This window comes from Anas acuta, chromosome 1 (genome assembly GCF_963932015.1).
Source record: "Anas acuta chromosome 1, bAnaAcu1.1, whole genome shotgun sequence".
In the NCBI taxonomy this organism is placed as follows: Eukaryota; Metazoa; Chordata; class Aves; order Anseriformes; family Anatidae; genus Anas; species Anas acuta.
In genome coordinates, this window is record NC_088979.1 from 126,451,503 (window position 1) to 126,462,707 (window position 11,205).

The window sequence follows — 11,205 nt, forward strand, 5'->3', positions numbered from 1 at the left end:
TATTATTATTTTATTTTATTTTATTTTTTTTTTTAAGGCCTGGGCCCAGTTTCTGGCTGGGCTTGTTGTTTTTAAACTTAAGCAGGAGATGTTGCCTTTTGCTCTGCTGGCTAACTTGCATTTTGATTCCTGGCAGGCTGATTGGCACAGGCCAACAGGGCAAAGCACTCTGTTATGGATTGTTCTGTGGAACACTGCATTTCCCCAGATGGTGGCAAATCTGTAACCTTGTAGCTGTGCTCACTCCAATTATTATCTACCCTAGGGAAGACTGGTGGCAAATTTGCTTGCAATAAGTAGTTTCTTTCTTCCTCTTGTCGTTTTTCTTAAAAGAGCTTGGTCCTTCTGTCAGGACAGTATATTCTTTCTATGTAGCATTTTTTATGGGTCCAGAAGAAACTATTGACAAGAGCAGGCTGGATAACAAAATCTACATTGGAACAGAATTGGGGCAGCATTGGAAGAAGAGAGTACTATTTTTTTGAAAATATTTCTTTTGGCTGAAGCCATGCTCCACCAAGGCTGTGGCTATCACCTGTCCTGGAAGACATCTCCTGGAGCAAGAGCTAGGCAGAGTTGGCTTTGGCAGCTCTGGCAGCAGGTTGGCATGCTCCAAAAGCAGTGTGAGTACCCTGCAGCCACAGCTCCACGCCTCCTCTTTGCCCCCTCTTTGTTTTCCTATTGCTGTGATTTATTGGGTTGGGTTATGTGTGTGCTTCTTGGCCGAGTGCAGCTAAGGTATGTAAATTGCTTTTTAACAGCTAATACGCACCCACACATACAGTTACTTAAAAACAACACAATATGATCAACAGTGAGTTAAAAGAGATCAAGAAAGCATCAAAGGTGAAAGTCACTGACTAGCTGGCCAAGTCCTGTGTGTGGCTAAGGCTCTGTTCATAATACACTGAGGGGAGAGCAAGCCTGGTAGAAAGGGAGGGCACAGTCTCTGTGAATGTAATGCATGTGTACTTTACTTGGAGTAAAGTACAACTAGGAGTTGGACTCAATGATCCTTGTGGGTCCCTTCTAACTCAGATATTCTACTTTTTACAGAAAGTTCAAAAATAAAATTACAGTGGTTAAATCTCCAGTAACATCTCACTCCTTGTCCTAATTTGATCAATTTTAAACAAGACTGTTTTGTTTTGTTTGTTTGTGTGGAGCAGAGAAGGGAAAATGACTACAAGAGGAGAAATTGTTATAGCTCTTTAGCTTCTCATTTGCTGTTATCAAAGCACAAGAAAGAACAGGGTGGGAGTTTTTACGCATTGTCTGTGCTTTATTTGCCTTCCAGTGCTTGATGTGAACAGACTTACTCTGCAGTCTGTACTTGGAATTATTCCTGGCTATGCTCAATGCTTCTGTTTTCCAGGATGATCCTCACCACCCAGCCTAGGCACAGCATTGGAAGAAAAACATGGCTCTTCACAATTCAACTCTGCAGGTGAAGTTTTATTCCCCTTTCTCAGGAAGAAAATCGTAATTTCTCTGTCAACAAATGGTCCACTCTGATAGGCTGATACTGAGATCAGTCTGATTTAACCCAGCATATTAGAGGGAAAGAAAGAAAGAGAGAGCGAAAGAGAGAAAGAGCAAAGCTTGGCTGAGCACAAAGTCACCTGGATGAAAACCTTCAAGTGGTGCTTGGTCTTTCTCCAAAACTGTCACGGTTGCTGCATTGCCTGGCTCCACTGCCTGGAAAGCCCTTGCAGGGGGAGCAGAGCATGGGGCCTACAGGTCCATGTGCTCTTTCTATGAGAGGAGTCTAGTTATGCATTAGGTGGTGGCTTCTATCCTTCTCTCTTTAGCACCGAGACCAAAGACATACTGTATGCATTTTCCAACTCGAACATGTGCTAAGCAAAGCACCTCCATACCTCAGGTATGCATGCCTACCGTCCTCTCACACAGAATTGATGGGTCCCCTCTGCCTTTTCCCAGCTTGAACCTTGGCACCTTGCCTGAACCTGCTAGGGGGAGAGCCAGGCGCTTGTGTAGTTAGAGGCTTCAAATGGCAGTACTTCAAAGCTGTGGTATGGGCAGGGACTTCCATGAGTCCCTGCTTACAACAGCTTGCCTTTCTCTGAAGTCCCCCTTTCCCAAGTATCTTCTACAAGACAGCAAACTCTAGGTTTCTGCTTGCGAAAAGTGGGGTCGTTCACACTTCTGAGGTAATGGTGCAATTCTTGGGGTGTTGTATGTTTTTTTTTTTGTTGTTTGTTTGTTTGTTTTGGACACTTATGTTTCTACAGCAAATACAATCCGTATCAGTCTGCCACAGCATGAAACGTTCCTTGGAGAAAATAAATGAGAGGAGTCACTACAGGTAGATGCAGGGCTGGAGGTGCAAGAACATGCATTTGTCTCTGCTGCGTAGCCTGCTGTATTTGTCTTCATTGCAGGTGGGAGATTTTGTTATCACTGTGAAGCTTGCAGCCATTCCTAAGACCAGGCAGTGGTCTGGGCTGCAGAAAGCCAATAAAACTGACCTGTTAGTCTCAAGTCTCACCTGGACTTGAGGTACTTTCTTTGTTTTCCCTGCACTGCCTTTGGTCCTGATTCCTTTATCCTGCTCCTCCCTGTTGCTTAAAACAATCAGCTGCTCAGGCCTGTTTTCATTGCAAACCACATCCTAACCACCCTCTTCTTCTTGCTCTTTTTACTTCTTCCCTCTCATTTTTATTTTATCATCTGCACCACTTCTGTATCCCCTTCTCATCTTTTCTCCAGCAACACCTTTGTCAGGGATTATTTTTCTAGTATAAAGCTATGAAATTACAACTTTCAGAAATTACATATACATATATATATATATATATAAAGATGCAGGCTTAATAAAAGCTATGAGGTATCTATGTACCTAGGCATAGTGGTGACATACAAAAGGAAAAAAGCACTTAAGTTCTGCTAATCCTACACAGAAGTTAAGCACCCAGCACAATTAATGTGTTTTATCGTGCATTTTTATCAGTGCCTGATACCTCTCTGAGCATCTAAATACTTCTGGAAAGTGATGGTTGATGGGGTTAATTATCAGCTTCACTTGTGCGCTGAACATTTTTCCCATGCCTTCTCCCTCTTGATTGAGCATGAAAGTTCTCCAGGGCTGGGACTGCATCCTTCGGTGAGTTTGTATGGGCCTCAGGGCTTTTTCTGGACACTAACATGTTACAAATAAATGTGCTTAGAAAGCCCGGTCTTACCATTTAGACTTTCAGCTGTAGAAAGTCAACACCCCACAAGGGTCTTCTGCTAAAGGAATGTAAAATAAAAAGAAAATAACTATGGGTAATCATGCTGTTGGCTAAAATGTGTTACCAAAAATTACTGATGACAAACCTCAAAATTTGGTGATTCACTCAAGCACCCAAAAAGCACTTACAAGAAACCGCATGACTTATTATGTTAGAGGTCAGGGATGGTTTCATACAGTCTATGCACGTAATTATGTAGTTTTGAAAAAGCAACCCTTGTCCTCTCAAGGTAGATAATAAACACTGTGCTGTAACTGAAAGAAGGCCATGCATTGCTTGGAAGAACAAACTCCTCCTCTTTGGCTCTTTCTCCTATTTATTTATTCTTTGCACAGCATCTAACACAATAGTTGGCCAGGCAGCAAAAAAAACTCAAACAGCACAGCCTGAAACGTGGAAGGACAGAATTGCCTTCTGCCTAAGCTGATTTTAGTGTAGCTGCTTTTCATGTGGGCAACTTCAACCATGTTACGCACATGAGGGCGAAAGATGACCCTAGGCTCCCGGCTGAAATTTAGCCACACAAACCAGATCTGTGGGATGATTATCAGAGGAAAGAGCCTGAGGAGCCCGTCCTGAGTTTTAAGTCATGTCCCCTCAAGGGAGATGCAATGCTATGACCCCATCCTGCATGGCACAGCACTGCTTCTGCCAGCTGAAACGCAGCTTTGAAAACATTAAGATGTTCACATTCACTCTGGTGGAGAGAAAAGCATGTCTAAATTTGAATGGATCTGACTATTCCGTAAGTCATGTAAAGCTATAAGCCATTATAACCATCACAGGAAGCTGCCAGTTCAGTTTATTTCAGCAAGATTTCAGTGCCTATGTACCTTTGAATAGCTGGAACAAAGCAACTGGGTTTCAACTTTCACAGTTTACCAAATGTGGCGTTGATGGTGAGCCGTATGGTGATGTAAAGGACAGAGCTATATTTGTTTAAGGAACCTTCAGGCTGAATTTCCAGCCTCTCTCAGCCTCTGAGTGCTCAGAGAGAGGAAAGGGGGAAGCTCTGAGGAAAACAAATGTTTCCTGAACTTTGAGTTTCTTTGCTTTGATATATTACCAGATTTTTTTCTGTCATGTGACCAGTCCTCCTTTATAAACTTTGCTTTATCTCAGTGACATTTTGTGTCTAGAAAATGATTAAGCTGTCATATTTGGGGACTGGAAAGAGCAAAGGGCTGAAAGAGTTTGTTCTACCTGTCAAGTTACTCAGTTACAGCTGAGTCCCCTTGCAGACATGCATTTCCTCTAGCATATGCATGCACCACGTGCTGGCCCCTGCCTGCTGCTCACACTGTAGGAGCTATAGATAGAAAAAATCTATATGTATAAATCACTATGTATTAAAAATATATCACCAGATCAGGAGGACTGTGGGACTCAGCAAAGTTCCCTATTACTTATTAGCCAGCCAGTGGTCTGGCTTGTCTGTCTCTGTCCTTGGCAATAAAACAGAGATGAAAGGTAGCCGCTTATTTGGAGGCAGACTTAAAAGTACAGTAGCTATCTGAGGCCCTAGCCTTATCAAAGGCTGGGACAGCAATAACAGTACTACGTGGAGCAACAAGGACGTAGTAGGCTGGGCTGTCAAACAGTTACACCTTGTGCGCAAACAGCAGTTTCACATCCCCGTGGGCACCGAAAACACAGTTGGCAGCTGAAGGTAGGCTACAGCAGATGGTGCCTGGTTGTGGTACCAGCCTCCTTCTCCAGGCCAGCACACGCACACCAACGCTGTGCACAGCATCGCCTCCTAAAGTGGGGGAGCCTCTGCTGTAACCAGCTGGTGAAGTTCGAGGTTCCTGGGCAGAGCTTAGCCCCAGGCTCTTAGGGGAAGTTGACCAAAGCTGTCAAACCTGGGTCTGACAAACTGGAAGATAATTTTGTGCGAGCTTTCTTGCCTGTGATCCAACAGATCAGTGCCTGATTTGGCTGAAAGCAACCAGCAGTGAGAGCAGCCGTCTGTAGAGCTGTTAAAACTGTAGTCTTGAATTCTGGCAGGAGAGCTGGACATGGGAAGCTCCGCATTTATGTTTTAGGGGTAGCGGATATGCCCTTTCAGGGATGACCATTAGAGTTTTGAACTACGAGCACCATGTGGAAGCCATAAGGAGTCCTGCTGGCCCTAGGGGAGAACTGCTGTGCTTAGCAGAGACCCGAGTCAATGATTTGAACAAAAAGGCAGGGCCTGTGTCAGGAAGAAATAGGCTGAGGTAATGAATCAGTCACTACAGGCTTTTTTTTCCCTCATAAAGCAATTTTTAAAATTTACACATTCATTTCTATAATGCACTATGGTTAGATGTGTCTGATAAATTGTGTCCTGCAAAATACAAACAGCAAACATAGCAGAAAAGTCAGAAACAAGTGCTCCCTACAGCACTGTACCACCGGGACAGTCACCCGAGAACACGCTGAAAAGTGAAGGCTGTCCAAGGAGCCCACAGGTCTGAAATTCAGCAGATGGATTTTGACAGTAAAGGTCAGAGACATGCATTAACAGGATATCATAAAGTGGGTGTGGTGGAAGGCAAACTGCCTCAAACCCACTGGGTAACCTGGGTCCAAATGTTGCAAGGCCTGGCGCTAACAAATAGCTCTTTCTGGAGCTTTGGTTTGTGCTCTCTGCTGTGAAATTAGTAAGTGAAAATCATAAAAGCATTTTCGTTTTGTTGGATAAGTCAACCAAATATTTGGAGTTGGAAGCATTGCAATGCAGTGTTTGTGCTGGAGTTTGAATGTTTCTTATTCCCAATTCCTCTTTCCAGATCAGTTTTTCCCCTAAAGAAAGGAAGCAGGAAGAAACCACAGCAAACCTGGTAAAGACACAACATGCACACCAAAGACACTGAAATGGCAATAGCAGCATAAAATTACATTTGCCTTGAGTCATAAGAACCTCATTCGGAAAGCACACAATATCCAGACATAGTTTCCTCAGAAGACTTCATGAATCTTACAGGCAGTTGGTACCAGCAGAAGCAGGTGTGATACTGTTTTAAATGCTAATTTTAGTGCCAAACACACTTTGCTTCTGGAGAATAATCGTGATGTGCTGGGTGAATCTGTTAACAAGCTGGTGAAAGTATCTTGATAAGTTCACAAGAGCTTTTAATAAAATAGTGAAGTATAAAAATGCCCTGTGAATTATCTCCCACCTCTGAGTGATATTTCAGATTACAAAACCTGGGGGTAGTAGGTTGGAAAAGAACTCCCAGGAAAAATCTCCAAGTATGCTTTCTAAAAGCATGTGTTGGCCTTGCTTAGAAGCCTACCTGTACTGCACAGCTGATGTTTCTGGAAACCCTAGGAGTTGCTGGAACCAGGCTACACAGCATTATATAAAGTGGTTTGCTTCACTTCAGTACTGATAAGAAAATTCTTGAAAGTTGCTTAAGGGACAGTAATTATGGTGCTGATTTCTTTTATTTTGCTGCTCTGAAGCAGGGTTCTGAAGACAGACAGTGTAATGGGAGAGGTGATGGTTACTGAGAGATCCTCCCTATGTGTTTTCTCATTCTTAAGGGCAAATGAAGAAATTTGTTGAAAACTTAAAGTTGGAGCATTTTTTCCTATTCCTATCTGTCATGTGGTCCACGTTAATATTACAGACCATGATTTTAAATCATTATTTAATTTGAAAATATCTGGGGTGGCAGGGAGCGAGGAGGAACATGAGAAAAAAGTCTGTAAATTGTATCCAAAGTTGCTGAGTCCTATTTTCAGATGTCATGGGAAATCACATACTCTAATTCCTTTCATACATTGATCAATCTCTTTTTCAAATTGGGTAGAAAGTTCTCTCCTGCTGCTCCTCTTGAAAGCTCTTCCAAAACTTCCTTCCTCTGATGGTTTGAAACATTCTTCTACTTCCTGCATGTATTTCTCTAGGGGTAGCTTATACACATTGCTCTGAACAAACATTGTCTTTAGTTTGAACAGCTCTTCTCTTTCCCATGTTTTCAGAAAGGAAAGTCATTAGCTAAATAAGCCACTTTCTGTTGGCTTTGCTATGTGAGATCATTTGTTCCATTTGTCTTAATTTCCTTTAATTTCCTTTGATAGAGCTAATTCAGTTACCTTTCAGAAATTATCAATCTTATAATGGTTCCGATATTCAGGACCTACTTCTTTTTGATAATTACTCCTTTTTTTTTTCTCTTTCTGTGCAGCCACTCCATGTATACTTGCATTGAGGTCCTTTTCTGCATCTCTTCCAGTCTGCGTTCATTAGCAATGGACTTGAGTGACCAGAGCTGCATTCAGCATGCAGGAAGACCTCTTAACAGTGCCTGCTACAGAAACTGTTATTACTCATTTGTAACTAATGATCTACCAATTTAGAGTAAAAATTCTCAAAATATATGGCCTTAATCTTTACACTGAGTTATTACATTCTATTATTAGCATCATTTCTGGGCACAGTTTAATTGTTCCTTCCAGTTTCGGTGCACTGAGCTTCATCAAGTTTACTTTTGCTGTGGGTAAAACAATTTCCATACCTATGGAGTTACTCCCATTTATCATACTGCTTTTTTTACTGCTATGTTAAGTTTTAGCCAGGCTGAAGATAGCTGAAAAGAAAGTATACAGGCTTTAGACCACATTTAGGAGGTGCCTAATCTCTGCCTCATGTCCTCCCTCTTTATACAACATCTGCTGCTAGTTTCAATGTTCTTTCATGCTTTAACTCAGCTCAGCTTGGAGAAGAATTCTCACTTTAATCTCTAAATGTTTTGAACTCCAAGTCTCTGCTTATTAGTCTATTTTTGCAGTCCTAGTAACTTATTTTGAATTGGTCCAGGGAGGTATGAATAAATTTGAAGACAGCAAGTGCAGAAAGAGTAGGAACGTTACAAGTCGGACCTGTGTTAGCCTTACCTCCCTATTGCCTATGAGTAGATTTAGTACAGGGATGCCTGACTAAACTGACTGATTTCCCATGAGCAAATGGCATGCCTATCTGTAATTCTGAGAACAGTGTGCTCCCAGTGAACACCTTCATGGTGAAAACAAACTTAAATAAAATTATCTCCAAGATTTTATTTTTCCTGTCTTCAGCAGCAGAAACCTAGAGGCCTTTCACTGAAGTTAAAGGAGTCACTGATTAAAACGGAGAGTGGGGGAGCCTAGCTTCCAGTCCTTAGTGGTGATTTAGATGGGAAATTCTCCTGGTAACAATTTCACTGTTAAAAGGTCTCTGAAGTGGGGATCAAACCAACTCAGCACTGCAGATAACTGTAATGAGATAAAAAATAAGATGAATGAGTTTGTGTTTGTATAGCACTTGGAATGCACAGAGTCCAATATAGATGTTAAATATTATTACTAAATACATGAGTGCTCTGTCATGAGGAAATTTTTTGCAAAAGCAATGGAATAGGTAAACTCAGAGACCTGGACAGGTCATGAAAAAAAAATCATATCAATCAAACAGTACCCTTTCCTGGGCTACACCCTACTCTCCCATAGTAATATCACTTGGGAAAGATTTATACCCACATGCAGTGGCCATAGCAACAGGAATGATTACAAATATAAGAGCTCAGTTGTGCCAGGTGATCCCTAGGTTTCCATTACAGCAGGGAACCTCTAACACCCAATTGTGGTCTTCCTGTCAGTGTCAGCTACGAGCTTTGGCCTGTGGCTACCCAGGGAAGAGGGTCCTGTACAGTCAGAGTGTTAAGGATGATGCCAAACCCCATGGGATTCTGGATATTCACCTACACAGCAGAAAGAGTCTTCCTGAGACATTGGCCTGGCTGATACATGTGTCCACCAAAACATTCAAGCCCACTGGAACATGAGGACTTGCACAGTGACCAGCTGCTGCTCCCCATCCTGGCTCTCCTCAGCCACCTCAGTGGAACGAGCACTTTGCAGTCACACCCTATGGTATGAGAAACAGCATCAAGATCTGGCGCCTAGGAGATTCTCTGGACATGAGCAGCCTGCCTCCTTGCAGGACAAGCTCCTACTCCTCCAGTGGCTGCTGTGCTCTGGTCAGCAGCACAGGGCAGGTGCTGGAGCAGAGGGAGCAGATCCATGGCCGTAGTCATCCAAGCTGTGCAGAGGCTGAATGCCTGTGGAGATGGATCCATGGGCAGCCTCTCTGCTTGCAGCGTGTCGAGCCAAGCACTTTGCTGGCTGAGCTGCTCTGTGTATAAACTTTCCCATGATGATCTGGGCAGCTTTTCTTATTCCCTCAAGCGCAAAGCTTGTAAATGGGACCAGTGCCACTAAGATGAATTTCTGTAGGCAGAAAGCAACAGATATGCTCAAAGTGACTTATTTACATTTACCAATGCGATTGTCTGTTCTGACAGTTAAGGAGTCATTACAGAGTCTCTCCCAGAACAGTCAGTTTAGCCAATGTTTCAGACATGTACAAGCAAAAACAGGAGGATTACTAGTGGATGATCTGGGGTTCAATCACATATCCAAGGCACACGTCAGGATTCAGCCTTACTAAGGTTATTCTTGTGCATTGTGCTTTTATTGCATGTTTTCTTTCCCATCATGGTTTTGTGCCATGGAAAGTTCTCACTGGAAGATTTGACACCCCATGCATGTCTTCCCAAATGCAGAGAGATAAAAGGAAGGTTAAAAAGAAAGCAGTGCCATTGAAATTCAAGGGTGTAGATTTTTAATATCAGGTAGGCTTCTTTGTAACCCTTTGGTATACAATATTCCTGCAACACTGCAGAGAGGCATACTGCAAATGAGTACCAGGCTAATTGAGAACACAGGCCTAAAAATAGAGGTGTCTGGGAAGTGATGATTTTCCCACAGAAACATCAGGTTTTCATAAAAAAAAAAAAAAAAAGTTTCAAGTATAACGTAGAAAGGTTTTGAATTATTGCACTTAAATTTTATGTTCTTCTTTCTGACAGACACTGAAGATTTTTGTTGAAAAACATTTATAACAATAACAAAAACATTGCCTTCCTCAAGAAAACCATGGCTACTGGCATAATAATTAAAAAAGTCTTTAAAATTTTATATTCAACTGATATTTTTTTTCTGCTTATCTTTTTTTTTTTCTATCCTCTGCTTCTCACACTGACTGGTACTCGGGTGGTAACACTAAAGTGGCTATTTAAGGTGGCTATTTTTAAAAAATCTTAGGTGGTACTAAGGAAAACCAACACTTGCTTCTTCTTTCTTAACTCAGGTCTTCTCCCACTGTTTTTTATTTTTTTCATATTTGATAGTGCTTTTTTATTACTAGTATTCATTTCTCTTGGTTGAAACTTGTTGTCTTTCTTTATTGTATTCATTCCCTCTTTTTTTTTTTTTCATTCCCTCTTTTTTTTTTTTTGTTCATCACTTAGGCATCTCTAATAATAGCTGTTCCTTCCTGACTCCATCTTTTTTTAATTTTTTAATTTTTTAATTTTTTAATTTTTATTTTTTTTATTTCTGCCACCGTATTTGTGCTTTAATTACCTTGCCTTCTTCATAGATATTATGGTCTGCTGTCAATCTTACAGAATGTATTCCATAGGGCTTTAAAAAGGCTAATCAATTTTTCCTCATGATACTGCAAGTGCTCAATAAATCTTATTATATCCATTTTGCATGTGAAGAAAATACAGGCAGAAATAGTGACTAGTGTGACCAAAGCCATGAAGCAACCTGTTGACAGACATAACGTCTGTTTCAGTCCATCCTTTAGTTAGCCTAGTAAACCACTTTGCTCCCTTTGCTTTACTGCTGTGATACTCTCTTTTAAACCTTCCTGCAAGCACTTTAACACTGGACTCCTGTAAGCTTTAACCCCACGTTACTCTTGGTCTTCCATCTGTTGGAACTAGCCCTAAGAGCTCTTCACTATCACCAGTCAACAGCAGAAGCATCTTGCCCAGGGACTGCTTGGTCAGAAGCGCATCCTTTAGCATTTGAGGTCGCTACATGTGGTCATACAATGAGAAGTACAGCA

At 41.7% G+C, this 11,205-nt stretch overlaps 1 long non-coding RNA gene across 1 annotated transcript; it reads left to right on the top strand.

Annotated features, from left to right (window-relative positions):
• Nucleotides 1–203: 203 nt before the first annotated feature.
• On the top strand, nucleotides 204–10,503 carry LOC137841391 (uncharacterized). The gene is made up of 3 exons (XR_011088600.1): nucleotides 204–623; nucleotides 1,376–1,447; nucleotides 2,256–10,503. It is a non-coding gene; the product is annotated as an uncharacterized lncRNA (long non-coding RNA).
• Nucleotides 10,504–11,205: the final 702 nt, after the last annotated feature.